Below are 17,267 nucleotides of genomic sequence, written 5' to 3'. Positions count from 1 at the left end.
GGAAGCATAAGATGAAAATGCATATTCTTGGACATAACCCCGCCGTTTGGGCTATTGTGTGTGTTGCTTGCAAGGTGAATTATTTGATGGGAGAGAACCGAATCGTGAAGCTATCACGGATGAGTTGAAGATGCTACAATACAATGCTCAAGCTTGTGATATCCTCTTCAATGGATTGTGCCTTGAAGAATTCAACAAAATCAGCCGTCTAGAGAATGCAAAGGAAATTTGGGATACTTTGATTGACATGCATGAAGGTACCGACTCCGTCAAGGAATCCAAGTTGGATGTGCTTCAAAGTCAACTTGACAAGTTCAAAATGAAGGATGGTGAAGGTGTCGCTGAAATGTACTCTAGGCTTGCTCTTATCACAAATGAGATTGCCGGCTTAGGGAGTGAAGAGATGACCGATAGATTCATCATCAAGAAGATCCTAAGAGCCTTGGATGGAAAATATGATACCGTTTGCACATTGATCCAAATGATGCCCAATTACAAAGATCTCAAGCCAATGGAAGTCATCGGAAGAATTGTTGCTCATGAGATGTCACTCAAGGATAAAGAGGAACTTCACAACAAATAAAGTGGTGCTTACAAAGCCTCATGTGAAGCCCCCACATCATCGAGTGAGAAACAAACCTTCAATGAAGAATTGAGCTTAATGGTGAAGAACTTCAACAAGTTCTATAAGAGTAGAAGCAAAGAGAGAAGCTCCAAGTCAAGGTCCTACAATGACAAAAGATCTTCTAGTCGAGAGCGAAACTGCTACAATTGTGGAAGGCCCGGACACTATTCCAATGAGTGTACGGCCCCCTACAAGAGAAGAGAAGATTCTCCCAAAAGAAGAAGTAGAAGAGAAGAATCACCATCTAGAGAAAGAAGGAGTAGAGATGATCGTTATGAACGAAGACCCTCACGGAGAAGCAAGGATTCAGAAAGAAAGGACAAGTCATCAAGGAGCTACACAAAACGAAGACATCAAGCTCACGTTGGTGAATGGGTATCCGGCTCCGACTCCGACAACCACTCCGAGAGAACTATCACTCCGACTCCGAATATACTCAAGATGAAGGTGTTGCCGGTCTAGCACTTGTGACAACCAACTCCTACGACATATTTGACTCACCAAATAAAGGAGTTGGAACATGCTTCATGGCTAAAGGCCCAAAGGTATCACACCCCGAGTATGTTGATTTCAATAGTGATGAAGATGACTTGTTAGGTGATGATGATTTACTTGTTGACAACTCTAGTGATGAATACTATGATGAAACGTCAATTAATCATGCTAATCAAGATAAAACGAATGACAATGATAAGGAGAAGGAGAAGATTGAGTCTCTAACTAAAGAACTAAACACTCTTAAGTTAGCTCATGAAACTATCTTAGGAGATCATCGAGAACTTTTAAGGACTCACTAGAAATTACGCTTTGAAAAGCTCAACTTTGAGCAAGAGCATGAGTTCTTAAAAGCAATCAATGATGATCTTCGCAAGAAAAGGTCTTCTTACATTGCCAAGCGTTTACTCTTATCCACTTACATGCCTCAAGTCAAGTCTAGTAACAAGAACAAGAAAGATTCTTCCTCTAGTAGTAACAATAATCATGCTAAATCCAATATTGTTGCTTCTACTAGTTCTCTTGATTCCACTAATGATTCTCTTAGACAAGTTACACTTGAGAAAGAAAATAGCTTATTGAAGGGAATTATAGAGAAAGGTGTTTACAAGAGCCTTGCCGGAAGTAAGCAATTTGAGGAAATTGTACGCAAGCAAGGAAGACACCGGAAGAATCAAGGTGTTGGTTTTGAACGAAAGTTCAATGCCAATGGAGTTGAGTGGGAAGAAGATCAATACTCCAAGACGAAATTTTTTCCTCAACAACAGAAGTATGATCCTGCTTATTTCCAAGGAACACAAGCTCAAGATGATCTTCCACCACAAGACCACAAGCAAAAAGGCAAGGACAATCTTCAAGAGGAGATTTATGCATTTGAGGAAGCTCCCAAAGCCTTGGTCAAGTGGGTTCCCAAGACTACATCAAGTTCTACTTCATCAAGTACGACTACAAATCCAAGGATTCCCATCAAGATGGTGTGGATCCCGAAGAAGAAGAACTAGAGAGTTCTTGAGGGTGACTCCGCCAACATACTTCACTCTTATCATCTTGGCAAGAACAAGTGCAGTCAACTTCCACATCTTGCACTAGTTCAAGGAGTCACAAACCCTCTTGTTGGTAAGACAAGGGACAAGGTAACCTAAAAGCTTCCATAGACATCATCTTGTGTGTGCATCACTCTATGTCTATGGATATCCTTATTTGTTCCTTGTGGGACTAACCCGTGTAGGTATTGAAAGTGCAACCCACTCCAATGGATAGCTCCAAATGATCTACATCAACATTGAGCATCCACATCTTCAACATCTACATGAAGTCATCATTGATAAAACCCAAGGTTAGTTCATCCCTCTTAGGGGGGATCTCACATCTAGGGGGAGCTTTACTCTAAGAATTGAGCTAAAGCAACTCTAATGGTGTGAACACAACAATGCTTTATGTAAAAGTGGTAACCCCACTTGTGCTTAAACGATGAGTATGACCTATGATCAAATGTTCTCATTTCACTCCTAAGTCAATATACTCATATATAGATGACCTAGTCATCGCAAATTGTTTGATAGATGCTAGAATTGGTTGTGCATGATTTGCCACATATTTCAATTGCCATTTTATTGTGTGAGCATGTTGATTGCAAATTTTACTCATTCGAGGACATCCACTTGTTGTTTTGATTGATTGGTTTTCTTTTGCCAAGTGGATGGACAAGAATGCCTAAGAACCCTCTCTAGCTATCTATGATTTTCTCGTCTCAAACTCTATTCATGCTGCATCACAAAAATTTATCAAGTCAGATTCGAACCACTCTGTGTGAGGAGCACTCGGAGTCCCCGATTGGTCATAGACTTAAACTTCCAAAACTTCTTTGTGCTTTTCAGTCTGACCAATTCCTTCATTTTGGTCATACCGAGATCATTAAGTCGATCTAGGTTTTCAATCTCGGTGCAACCGATTTGAACCTTTCGGTCACACCAAATTTCAGTAACTGCTTGCAGTTATGGATCTCAGTGCCACCGAGTTGTTCCACTCGGTCACACCGACAGGGTCGGGCTATATATACTCACGGGCAAAATTTTGGAAATTTCTCCGAAACCCCTTCACCCGCGCATAGCTCGCTCTACCTCCAGGGTCTCCGGATCGTCTTCCTCGTCGCCAGCCGCCTCCTGTCGTTGGTCTCCATCGCCGTCAATGGAATTCTTCCCCGCCGTTGCCGCCGTAGCGAGTTCATCGCGGAACTAGGGTATGGACTCGATCACAGTGCTATCCCCGTCCGATTCCTAGCACATTGTGTTCATTATGATTCTTACCATGATTGAAACGCTTCTATCCAGTCAAAACACTCAGTAGGTTAGAGTTGAATCGAAAATTTAGGGTTAGGTTTCCACCGAAACCATCTCGGACCCACCGGGTTGCAGAACTCGGTTCCATCGATTCGGCCAAGGCCATTGCACATGTGGTTCTCAGTCTAACCGAGAATTGCAAATCGGTGTGACCGAGTTCAGGACTTTGTGAAACCCTAGCAATCTCGGTGCCACCGAACTGTGACTCGGTCTGACCGAGTTCACTAGTTTAGGCTCCAACAGTTGCTTCGGTATCACCGAGTTTACAAATCGGTTGATCCGAAATGCTTTCTATGGAAAACTAGAACTAAGTTTTTGACTCATTCTTTTGCAAAAACCTCTGCATTTTGTGATGCTCATCCACTCTATCTCATATATATATATATATATATATTCATAGGGTCTACAGTTAGTGTTTGCAACATGTCTGACCAGAGTGACAGCCAGAACAGGTCAGAGGAGCAGGTTCACCTGAGTGAGGGCACTAGTCCCTCTAGCAGTTCAGATGATGGTAGCAGGAGCACCCCAAGCAATTTGCCAAAGGCTGCCACTAGAGCAAGCAAGAAGAAAACTTCAGAGTCTGAGGATGAAGACTATGTGGCCACTGAGGATGAGGCCACATCAAAGAAGAAAGTGGTTAAGAAGGAGTACAACTCAGCTGCAGTTAAGCCAGGGATGAAGATCAAAAGGCCAGCAGGAAGACAACCAATGTCTAAGGCCAGAGCATCCTCTCAAGCATCTTTGGAATCTCAACCCAAAGAGCCTGCTACAGAAGGAAAGAAAAGGAAGGAAAGGGTCAAGAAGACCATGGCCAGAGTGATTGGAAAGGCTTCCATGATGGAAGAAGAAGAGGAAGAAGAGGTTGCTGCACCAGCACCCAAGACACAGAAGCTTATGGGTGATGCTATCAGGACAAGGGCTACATCATCAAAGCCCAAAGAAGCACCCAAAGCTGCCTCCAAGCCCAAGACTGCACCAAAGAGAAATACCAGAAACATACCAACTACCGAGAAGAACAAGGCCCCAGTGCCTGAGACTGTTGCTGAAGAAGAAGATGAAGAGCATGTTCTGAGAAAATTGAAGCCAAAAATTCCAGACCACAATGATGCTCATCCTGTGGCTGAGAACATGAAGATCAGGAGAGACTCAGGACTGAGGAAATGGAGAGAGACAGATCCATATGCTACCAGGAGAAGGACTGCTGTTGATTACAGGTTCCACACAAAGGAACAGCAGGATTTCTATGAGACAATATTGTTGGACAAGAAGCCTATAGTGTGTGATATGAGGTGGGTCAACTGGACCTACATGAAGGAAAATTAGGAACACTATCCTGGTGTGTTTGACAGCTTCCGTGCTTGTGGGGTTGCAGACTTTGTTGGGCAGAAGCTCACAAAGTGGAATGAGGAGCTCATAATGCAATTCTACTCCACAGCACACTTCTATCCAGATGGCAGGATAGTATGGATGTCTGAAGGTGCAAGGTACCAATCAACTATTGAGGAATGGGCCAATCTGATCAATGCCCCAAAGGAAAGTGAAGATGACTTGGATGTTTATGCCAAGAAAAATATGGATCACAATTCTATTTCACAGATGTACAAGGAGATTCCTGAACATGCTCTTGAGACTTTCAAGTTTGGGTCAGTCCATTTTCTTCTGTCAGGACTGCCAACGATCAACTGGATCCTAAGGCACACTCTTTTGCCCAAGTCAGGTGACCACAACATGATCAGAGGGCATGCAATTAACTTGCTACATATATTTGATGTGCCACAGAAGTTCAAGGTCATGAGCCTTATAGTTGAGACTATCAAGAGGACTGCAGCAGACCAGAAAAGAAGTTGTGGATATGCCCCACAGATCCAGAAGTTGATAAACTCAAAGATGGGCACATGCACATACCTGTTGGATAAGGAACACTTGCCCATCTACCCAGACTTCGAGGACAACCAAGTTGTGATGAATGAAGATGAACCCTCCTCGGTGCAAGCACAAGCAAAGAAGGAGAAGGCAAAGAAAGAGAAGGCTGCCAAGATGCCAACTCAAGAGGAGGCATCTGAGTACTTTTTGAAAAGCAAGCAGGACCAGCTTGGTTACTTGATAGCATCATCTCTGAGGATTGAGAAGGGGTTGGCCACCCTAACTCAAAACCAGGAGAGCCTGGAAAGAATCGTGGAACAAAAATTCTATGATTTAGATGTCAAAGTAACTAAGATTCAGTCTGTTGTGGAGCAGCTACAGGATGACATGCAGGAGAGGAAGGGCAAGACAACCACTGATGCATTTGCCAGAGTGCCTCGAGCTCAGAGATCTGCTGCAGTGCCTGTACCAGACACTAGAGTCACTTCATCTGCACCAGCTACAGCTCCAGCGCAACCAGCTCCAGCACCTACCCCAGCAGCTCCATCTACTTCAACTGAAGCCTTCGTCCTTGGCGTTCTCTAGACACCACCACCTGAAGACCAAGACTGAGAGACGTTTTAGTGCTATGCATTTTCTATGAACTTTTTGGTAACTTGTTGCCAAAGGGGGAGAAAAATGTATAGATCATAGGCTTCAAGAGAGAGCGTTGCTTTTTATTCTCTCTTGCTTTGGTGGCTGAACTTTGTTTGTCTTTTGATTGCTTGAGATACTACGCTATTATCTGTGAGACATTGATGATCATGTGGTTGATCATAAGCTACACTTATTCTTGTTAGATGATATTATCTTACTTATCCTTATATGATCATTCACTTTGCTTGGTGATGAGTGCATGTATTTAATTCTTATCATTTCGAGCGCTCCACCAAGATGTATGTGACATGGAAGAGTAACCCATGATCCTAACTCGTTGTGCATTTGCAGTCCAAAGAAAATCTTAAGATAGGCACAAATTTAGGGGGGAGTTCTTGCTTTTCACATACTTCTCAAAGCGACAATATCTTTCACTCTTATTATCATTTGTCAAAGCTTTGATCTATATGTTGTCATCAATTACCAAAAAGGGGGAGATTGAAAGTGCAACTATCCCTGGGTGGTTTTGGTAATTCCTAACAACATATAGCTCATTGAGCTAACAGTATCCCAAGATTAATATTTCAGGAAAAGCTCAATGAATGGCATGGCATGGATGAGGAAAGTGGATCCCTCAAAATTCTAAGGACAAAAAGTTTGGCTCAAGCTTCAAGATCAAGACTCTACATTTTAGATTTTAGTGATCCAAGATCACATTGAGTCTATAGGAAAAGCCAATACTATCAAGGAGGGATGAGGTGTTGCTTAATGGCTTGCTTGCTCAAAATGCTTAGTGATATGCTCCTAAACCCTCAACTACCTTCCCACATCCACATATGACCTAAACCAAAAGTCAAACTCGGCCCCACCGATTCTTTCTATCCGGCGCCACCGAGTTTCAAATGTCATAGCCACTGCCACAAACCTAGGCAAATCGGTCTCACGATAGGGATCTCGGTCTCACCAAGATGGGATTGTAATATCTATGTTTCCCTTCGTAACGTTTCGGTCTTACCGAGATGAGCGATCGGTCCCACCGAGATTGCAATGTAAAATCTCTGTTTCCCTTTTGTAACATTTCGGTCCCACTGGGATGAGCAAATCGGTCCCATCGAGTTTACCTGACCAACTCTCTCGTTAGCTTATTACCAAAATCGGTCCCACCGAGTTTGTGTAATCGGTCACACCGAGTTTACGTTATGCCCTAACCCTAACCATATCGGTCCTACCGAGTTGCATCTCAGTCCCACCGAAAATCCTAACGGTCACTAGGTTTGTTGAATCAGTCCGACCGAGTTTAACCATTCAGTCCCCCCGAGTTTGGCAAATTGTGTGTAACAGTTAGATTCTGTGTGGAGGCTATATATACCCCTCCACCCACTCTTCATTTGTGGAGAGAGCCATCAGAACATACCTACACTTCCAATGCACATTTTCTGAGAGAGAACCACCTACACTTGTGTTGAGGTCAAGATATTCCATTCCAACCATATGAATCTTGATCTCTAGCCTTCCCCAAGTTGCTTTCCACTCAAATCTTCTTTCCACCAAATCCAAATCCTGTGAGAGAGAGTTTAGTGTTGGGGAGACTATCATTTGAAGCACAAGAGCAAGGAGTTCATCATCAACACACCATTTGTTACTTCTTGGAGAGTGGTGTCTCCTAGATTGGCTAGGTGTCACTTGGGAGCCTCCGACAAGATTGTGGAGTTGAACCAAGGAGTTTGTAAGGGCAAGGAGATCGCTTACTTCGTGAAGATCTACCCGTAGTGAGGCAAGTCCTTCGTGGGCGACGGCCATGATGGAATAGACAAGGTTGCTTCTTCGTGGAGCCTTCGTGGGTGGAGCCCTCCATGGACTCGCACAACCGTTACCCTCTGTTGGTTGAAGTCTCCATCAACGTGGATGTGCGATAGCACCACCTATCAAAACCACGACAAAAACATCCGTGTCTCCAATTGCGTTTGAATCCTCCAAACCCTTCCCTTTACATTCTTGCAAGTTGCATGCTTTACTTTCCGCTGCTCATATACTCTTTTGCATGCTTTCTTGAATTGTGTGGAGATTGCTTTACTTGTGCTAAGAGAGCTAAAATCTGCCAAGAACTAAAATTGGGAAAAGGCTAGATTTTTATTTGGTCAAGTAGTCTAATCACCTCCCCTCTAGACATACTTTCGATCCTACACAATGTGTGCCTTAGGATCCAGTTGATCGTAGGCACACCAGACAACAAGAAATGCACAGATCCGAGCTTGTGAGTTTCCAAAGCCTTATCAGGGATCTCCTTGTACATTTTTCCATTGAGTTGTGGTCTTTCTTCTTGGTGGCATACACATCCAAGTCATCTTCATGTTCTTTGGGGGCATTGATTAGCTTGGCCCATTCTTCAACTGTGGACTGGTATCTAGTACCCTCAGACATCCATACTATCCTTCCATCTGGATAGAAGTGGGCAGTGGAGTAAAACTGCATGATCAACTCATCATTCCACTTGGTGAGCTTTTGTCCAACGAATTCATCAACTCCACATGCCTTAAAGCTGTCATACACTCCAGGGAAGTGATCTTCATTTTCCCGGATGAACTCCCAGTCCACCCATTTCATGCCACACACTATGGGCTTCTTGTCAAGCATAATTGTCTCATAGAAATCTTGTTGTTCCTTTGTGTGGAACCTGTAGTCAACTGCAGTCCTCCTCCTAACAGCATAGGGATCAGACTGTGTCCACAACCTCAGTACTGCATCTTTCCTGATGTGCATGTCCTCAGCAACTGGATGAGCATCATTGTGGTCAGGAATTTTGGGTTTCAACTTCCTCAAAACAAGAGAATCATCTTCCTCTTCTTCAGCTTCAGGCACTGGGTCCTTGTTCTTCTTATCAGCAGGTATACTCCTGGTGTTCCTCTTGGGCTTCGGGGGTTTCTGAGCAGCAGCCTTGGGAGCAGATTTGGGCTTAGATGGAGCAGCCCCTGACTTGATTGCATTTCCCATAAGCTTCTGAGCCTTAGGAGCTGGTGCAACATCCTCTTCCTCCTCCTCCTCTTCTTCTGAATCTCTCATAATGGAGGATCTACCAAGTAGTCTGGCAATGGTCTTCTTGACCCTTTCTTTTCTCTTCTTTCCTTCTCCAGCAGCCTCTCCAGTTGGCTTGGAGGTTTCAGCAGTTGAGGCTCTCACCTTTAAGGTTGGCACCCTCTTGGCAGGGGCCTTCTTGTGCAAGCTAGGCTTAGTTGATGCAACTGTGCCATACTCTTTCTTCAACACCTTCTTCTTGGAGCTGACTTCTTCCTCAATAGCCACATAATCCTCATCTTCAGAATCTGAGGTATTCTTCTTCCTTGTTCTGGTGGCTGCCTTGGGCAAGTTGCTTGGTGTGCTCCTGCTGCCATCATCAGAACTGCTAGAGGAACTAGTGCCCTCACTCAACTGCACCTGTTCCTCTGACTTGTTCTGGCTGTCGCTCTGGTCAGAAATTTCTGCAAACTTACTGACAGCAGACCCTGTGAATAGATATGGATGAGGTAGAGTGGATGAGCATCACAAAGTGCAGAGTTTTTGTAAAAAAATGACTTAAAAACTTAGTTTTAGTTCTTCACAGAAAGCATTTCGGAGCTACCGATTTGTAAAGTCGGTGATACCGAAGCAGCTTTTGGAACCCAAACTAGTGAACTCGGTCAGACCGAGTCACAGTTCGGTGGCACGGACACTGCCAGGGTTTCACAAAGAATCGAACTCGGTCACACCGATTTGCAGTTTTCGGTCAGCCGAAAGTGCAACTGCAATGGCCTAAGCCAAATCGGTGAGACCGTTTTCTACAATTCGGTCGGTCCGAGATGAGTCCAGCGGAGACCTTACCATAAATTTTAAAATCAAACCTAACCTAAGGGATGTTTTTAGTGGATAGATTGATTGCATACATGGTCATGATCATGGCAAAGTAATGTGCTATGAATCGGAGTTAAAGGAATAGCACAAAAGATCGAACTCATACCATAATTCGGCGGAGGTCGCTACGGCGGCAACGGAGGGGCAGAAATCCATTGACGGTGACGGAAACCAGTGGCGGGAGGTCGCTGGCGGCGAGAGGATGATCCGGAGACCCGAGGCGGCAGAGCAGGACACGCACGGGTTGAGAGTTTTTGAAGGAATTTCCAAAATCTCCCCGTGGGTATATATATCCCGACCCGGTCGGTGTGACCGAGTGGAACAACTCGGTGGCACCGACAAGCAGAATCGCAAGTGATTGCTGCAACTCGGTGTGACCGAAAAGTTCAAATCGGTTGCACCGAGATTGAAAACCTAGATCAACTTAGTGATCTCGGTGTGACCGAAATGGATGACTCGGTCATACCGAAATGGATGACTCGGTCATACCGAAATGCACAAAGAGATTTTGGAAGTTTAAGTCTATGACAAATCGGGCACTCCAAGTGCTCCTCACACAGAGTGGTTCGAATCTGACTTGATCAAACTTTGTGATGTAGAATGAATAGAGTTTGAGATGAGAAAAGCATAGATAGATAGAGGAGTTCTTAGGCATTCTTGTCCATCCATTTGGCAAAAGAGAAAAAGCCAAACAATCAAAGCAACAAATGGATGTCCTTGAATGAGTAAAATATGCAACCAACATGCTCACACAATAAGATGGAAAATGTAATATGTGACAACGCATGCACAATCACTCTAGCATCTAACAAGAAATTTGGCGATGACTAGGTCATCTATATATGAGTATATTGACTTAGGAGTCAAATGAGAACATTTGATCGTAGGTCATACTCATCGTTTAAGCACAAGTGGGGTTGCCACTTTTACATAAAGCATTGTTGTGTTCACACCATTAGAGTTGCTTTAGCTCAATTGATTAGAGTAAAGCTCCCCCTAGATGTGATATCCCCCCTAAGAGGGATGAACTAACCTTGGGTTTTGTCGATGATGACTTCATGTAGGTGTTGAAGATGTAGATGCTCAATGTTGATGTCTATCTTTTGGAGCAATCCTTTGGAGTGAGTTGCACTTTCAATACCTACACGGGTTAGTCCCACAAGGAACAAACAAGAATATCCATAGACATAGAGTGATGTTCACATAGGATGATGTCCATGAAAGCATTAGGTTACCTTGTCCCTTGTCTTACCAACAAGAGGGTATGTGACTCCTTGAACTAGTGCAAGATATGGAAGTTGTTCGCACTTGTCCTCGCCAAAATGATATGAGTGAAGTATGTTGGTGGAGTCACCCTCAAGAACTCTCTAGTTCTTCTTCTTCGGGATCCACACCATCTTGATGGGAATCCTTGGATTTGTAGTCGTACTTGATGAAGTAGAACTTGATGTAGTCTTGGGAACCCACTTGACCAAGGCTTTGGGAGCTTCCTCAAATGCATAAATCTCCTCTTGAAGATTGTCCTTGCCTTTTTGCTTGTGGTCTTGTGGTGGAAGATCATCTTGAGCTTGTGTTCCTTGGAAATAAGCAGGATCATACTTCTGTTGTTGAGGAACAAATTTCGTCTTGGAGTATTGATCTTCTTCCCACTCAACTCCATTGGCATTGAACTTTCGTTCAAAACCAACACCTTGATTCTTCCGGTGTCTTCCTTGCTTGCGTACAATTTCCTCAAATTGCTTACTTCCGGCAAGGCTCTTGTAAACACCTTTCTCTATAATTCCCTTCAATAAGCTATTTTCTTTCTCAAGTGTAACTTGTCTAAGAGAATCATTAGTGGAATCAAGAGAACTACTAGGAGCAACATCATTGGATTTAGCATGATTATTGTTACTACTAGAAGAAGAATCTTTCTTACTCTTGTTGCTAGATTTAACTTGTGGCATGTAAGTAGACAAGAGTAAACGTTTGGCAATGTAAGAAGAATTTTTCTTGTGAAGATCATCATTGATCGCTTTTAAGAACCCATGCTCTTGCTCAAGGTTGAGCTTTTCGAAGCATAACTTCTCATGAGTCTTTAAAAGTTCTTGATGATTTTCCAAGGTAGTTTCATGAGCTAACTTAAGAGTGTTTAGCTCTTTAGTTAGAAGCTCAATCTCCTTCTTATCATCGCCATTCGTTTTGTCTTGATTAGCATGATTATTAGCAAGTTCATCATACTTTTCATCACTAGAATTGTCAACAAGTAAATTATCATCACCTAGCAATTCATCTTCATCACTATTGAAATCAACATACTCGGGGTGTGATACCTTTGGGCCTTTAGCCATGAAGCATCTTCCAATTCCTTCATTTGGTGACTCAAATATGTCATAGGAGTTGGTTGACACAAGTGCTAGACCGGCAACACCTTCATCTTGAGTATATTCGGAGTCGGAGTGATAACTTCTCTCGGAGTGATCGTCGGAGTCGGAGACGGATACCCATTCACCAACGTGAGCTTGATGTCTTCGTTTTGTGTAGCCCCTTGATGATTTGTCCTTCCTTTCCGAATCCTTGCTTCTCCGTGATGTTCTTTGTTCATAGCGGTCATCTCTACCCCTTCTCTCTCTTGGTGGTGATTCTTCTTTCCTACTCCTTTTGGGAGAATCTTCTCTTCTTTTGTAGGGAGCTGTCGTGGGTTTGTCACGGCAGATGTCCTCGTGAAAGGACTTAGTTGTGGAGCCATCGCAACGGGTTAGCTTAAAGGGGTTAAACCGGACAAGGGGACACGTGAGTTTATACTAGTTCGGCCCCTTCGATGAAGGTAAAAGCCTACGTCTAGTTGTGATTGGTATTGCTAGGGTTTCGAAGGCCAGGGAGCGAATCCGCTTTGTCTGGCTTTCGAGTTGTTGTTGTCTGTCCCTAAACCGCGGTCGGGTCATCCCTTTATATACATAGGTTGACGCCCACCGGGCTACAGAGTCCCGAAGCCGGTTTATAAACGTATCCGGTTTGGCCTCTCTCTTTCTATCTTAATGTACAAGTTACATGACTAGGCCGGTTTACATTTACATACTGTAACTCGCCTTTGGGCCCTCCGTAAAGCGCTAGCATCTTTACATCTTCATGGGCTTCTAATCTTCAAAGAGTCAACCCGGCTACATAAGGCCGGTTTACCTCCAGTAGTAATATCCCCAACATTAGGCCCCAGATTGGTTTGAACTTGTTCGTGTCAGTCTTCCACACTTTAGAAAAAATCTTCTCTCTTGTCTTCATTTTTGATCTTGTAAACCGCCATGACGTCATACTTCAAAATTACGATAAACCGTCCTGACGTCATCCATCCATTGATATCGGAGACTTCCTTCATTTAATATATATCCAGTTATCGAGGAGACACCTTTATTAACTTATCCATTTTTTGGACTCCTCAATTCCCGCACTTGCCATTTTTCACTTTGCCTTATAAATAGGACCGAGGGGTCATTTTCACCGTTTCCCCCCGTGCCTCTTCGCATCATCTTCCTCGCGCCGCTCAGCCTCTGGAACTCCACCGCCACCGTCGACCGTCGTTTCTGCTCCGACCTCGGCCGCTGCATCGCCCTGAAAGCACCAGAGAACTGCGGTGCCCTTACGCTTCCTCATTAGCTCTGGTAAGTTCTCTGCTTTTTTCACCATAGATCTATTCTAGGGTTTCGATATTCCTCGCAGTTCTTCTGAAGTTCATCAGTGCTATTCTTCCATGTTCTTCCTTTAATAGATGGACACTTCATGCTTGATACATCTCTTACCGTAGCATACCTACCATGATCATCACAAATCTTTATGCGCAAAGAACTGATCTGTCTGTCAAAAATTGCTTCAGTTCTGCACCCCTTCAAGATCCAATTATTTTTGCTTTTCTGTCTTATCTCTAGATCCGAAAGTTTTATAAATCATTGTGAGATCTATTTCTCCTCGCACCAATATAAGCGATTTGACATTGGATAAATAGTCTATGCCATTAGCCCTCTGATAAACCGGAAGAGCATGTTACCTTCATAATTATGCTCTGGTTTAACAGTGTCTGATCAATCCTGTGCTAGCATTACCTTCTTTCTCATTATACTAGTCTCCGGGTTGTACCATTTATTATATCATTACATTTCTTACTCCCTTGTCTCTTGTGTATGATCATGCATAATTTATAAACCGGCCTTTTCATTTTCAGTTTGTTCGCTTTGCAATGGCCAAACAATTCACTGCCTGCAACTGGGCTCGTTCCCGGGTTACTGAGGCTCAACTGGATGAGATGGTTAGCATCGGCTCTCTGCCTAAGAAAACTGAGATCAAATGGTGAGCCCCAGGAACTGAGAATCCTCCAACCCCAAGACAAGGTGAAGTGGTAATCTTTGTTGACCATATAGGCCGTGGTTTCAAACCACCAGGGTCAAAATTTTATCGAGATGTGCTTGCCAGCTTCCAACTGCATCCACAAGATATTGGTCCCAATTCAGTCTCCAACTTATGCAATTTCCAAGTCTTCTGTGAAGCCTATTTACAAGAAGAACCAACTGCAGAATTGTTCCGGGATTTCTTTCACTTAAACCGGCGCACAGAGTTTGTGAATGGCCCAAATACAGAGCTTGGTGGTGTCTCGATTCAAAAGCGGAAAGAAGTGGAATTTCCTCATGCCAAACACCATAGTCCACCCAAAGGAATGGAACCAAACATGGTTCTATTGCAGAGACACTTCGCCTGAAGATGGGAATCCCCTCCCCGGCTTCCGAGATCATAGATTATCCAATACTCACCCAATGTCACAACGCATGAGCTCCCCAGAAAGGGCAAAATACGCTCCTCAAATCGCCAAGCTCCGGGCCTTTATGGAAAACGGTTTAACATGTGTGGATTTTGTATGCTGTTGGATATCCTGGAGTATCTTGCCACTAAGCCGGCGTCCCGGTTTAATGTGCGAATATACCGATGAGGTTGACGATCCTCAATGCCACTGCAACATCCAATTATCTGAGGAAGAAGTTACTGAAGGGGTAAAGAAAATTCTGAATGAATCGGAACTGGTCTATAGTCAAACCGGTCTGAATCCCTTCTACACCAAGAACAACCCGCCTGCTATAAGCATTACACTTCCTCTTCATCTCTAATATCTTTGACTTATACAAGCTGTAACCCTTCTTCTTTATATGTATAGGGTGATGACCCTTTCTGGAAACGAAAATCCATAGAGAAAGCGGCAAAGCCAACTGGAGATAAAGTGGCCAAACCAACCCGCCCGAAGACCAAAGCCGTAAAACGGACATCAAAGCGGAAAACGGCTGACCGGATTACTATGGAACTTGATGATGATACTGATGACCCAGAAGCTGAGGTAGAACTTGACTCACTTGGCTCTCTTTTTATGCATCTTGTTAACAATGATCTTCCTCAGGAGGAGGCCGAAGCTAGTCAGGCTGAGGACGTAGAGGTAATTACCCTTTCCTTCGGTTCAGACTCTATGCCAACACAAAAACCTTGCCAAACAATCCGGAAAGTAAGCTTTTCTCATCCTCTTGCTCACTTGGATCCAACATTTATTTTGAAGACTCAACAGCATGAGGCTCGCCGGACAACTCGGCACAGTGGCCAACAGGTCACCTCTACCTGTTTACCTGATACTCTGGTTCGGAAGCATCGGTCTGAGGTCTCTCCTACTTCTGACCATTCTTACCCCAAGGCAGGTTATTTCAGACAGCCTCTTAATCCGTCCGATTCAAATTATCAGGTGACACCTCCTTCCTCTTCTGGTGAATCGACAACAACTCAACTCCCCCCTTTGAAAACTGTGGCTGGGTGAGTTACGAAAAACCTTTCCTTTCAATGCGCCCTACATCTTTTGAACAGGATGTTAACCCTTTTTATTCTGTTTGCAGGGCCAAAGCCAGACCCAGCAAGAAAGCTCGGGTCACCAATCCGCCAGAAGACCCTGTTGCTAAAGAAGAAGAACCAAGAGGTGAACCGGAGGAAACAGGTGAACCGGAAGGCCTCCATCCTGAAACAACTTTTGATGATCTGCCCCTTGACGGCCAACATACTGACGAACCCACAGATGTTGAGCCTGCCGCCCCTGATGCTGAACCGGCAGAACCAAACCGGGCTAATCCAATGAAAGACACTGAAATTCCATCATCATCCGCCCAAAATCCTGAAGGCCAAGGCAATGACGTTATTATTACTGGAGCAGGCCACAGTTCTCCTGGTCATCCTGTCATTTTGGCTCAGCATAGTGCCAAAGAAGAGCAAATTGCCAGGGATAAAGGTAAATGGAGCAGCGACTTATCAAACTATGCTCATCTTAACGCTGATGAGCTTCATTCCGGCTTCTTGAACCGTCTGCACTCAAACCGGGATTATGAAGCCGGTTTGGTGAATTTTATGAAAGAACGATATGAGGTAAATTCTTCTCCCTTGCACATTGATTTATAGCTGAAATACTATTCCAAGTAGCCCCCAAGAGCCGTTTTATGATTGTCAATCATAAACCGGGTCTTTGTAACACTTTAAGCATCCCATCATTAATCCTTGCCAAGGCGTGTCTTCAATCATAGATAAAACTCATGTTTGAAAAATTAGATAACGTTCTGTAGCATAGCCCCCAAAGGCCGGTTTAACTTGGCAAGTTAATCCGGTTTTTAATCCACACCACCAGTTTAGAACAAACGTACATTAGCCCCCAAGTGTCAAGGATAATGCTTGCATTGTTCTGGAGACTTGCATAGAAGGTAGTATTTGAGAGCACATTAGCCCCCAAGTATGAAGTGGATTACTTGTTATATGCTTTATACTTAGTGCATATATATGTTGTTTTGTTGAAGATACCTTCAATGTTGCAGGCTGAACTGAGAAGCAAAGATGCCAAAAACTCTGACTTGCAAGAAAATGTGAAGTCACAACAAGCCGAAGCTACAAAAGCCAAAGAGGAGATGACCCAGGCCCTGGCCGGAATGGAAAAATTGAAAGAATCCTTCAATCAAGATCGTGCTGCATGGGAAACCGAAAAAGGCGGTTTGACCAAAAGAGTCGTAGATGCCGAGGAAGCCCTGAAACCGGTGGCTGAAGAACTAGCCGGTTTGAAGCGCCAAATCAACACTATGACCTCTGCTATCTTTGGTAAGTATCTGCTTATGTATGTTGCATCAGTCAATGAATCTTAAAACTGATCACGATGTTGAAAAAAATCTTTGGCAGGAACTCGGATCACTCATCTTGGTGCAGATATGCGGATGAAGCTCAAAGCGGCATACACATTGGTTGAGCAGCTATACTCTAGACCTCAGCGAGCCATTAGTACAGCAGCTTATAACAAACCGGCGCCAACGTTGATTAAGGAAACCCTTGAGAAGCTGGGCATGTTACCGGCGCGTATTGCCGAGTTGAAAAGAGCCGCCGCAAGAGCCGGAGCATTA

The sequence above is a fragment of the Triticum urartu genome, chromosome 5, assembly GCF_003073215.2.
Source record: "Triticum urartu cultivar G1812 chromosome 5, Tu2.1, whole genome shotgun sequence".
NCBI lineage: Eukaryota > Viridiplantae > Streptophyta > Magnoliopsida > Poales > Poaceae > Triticum > Triticum urartu.
This window is presented reverse-complemented; position numbering follows the sequence as displayed.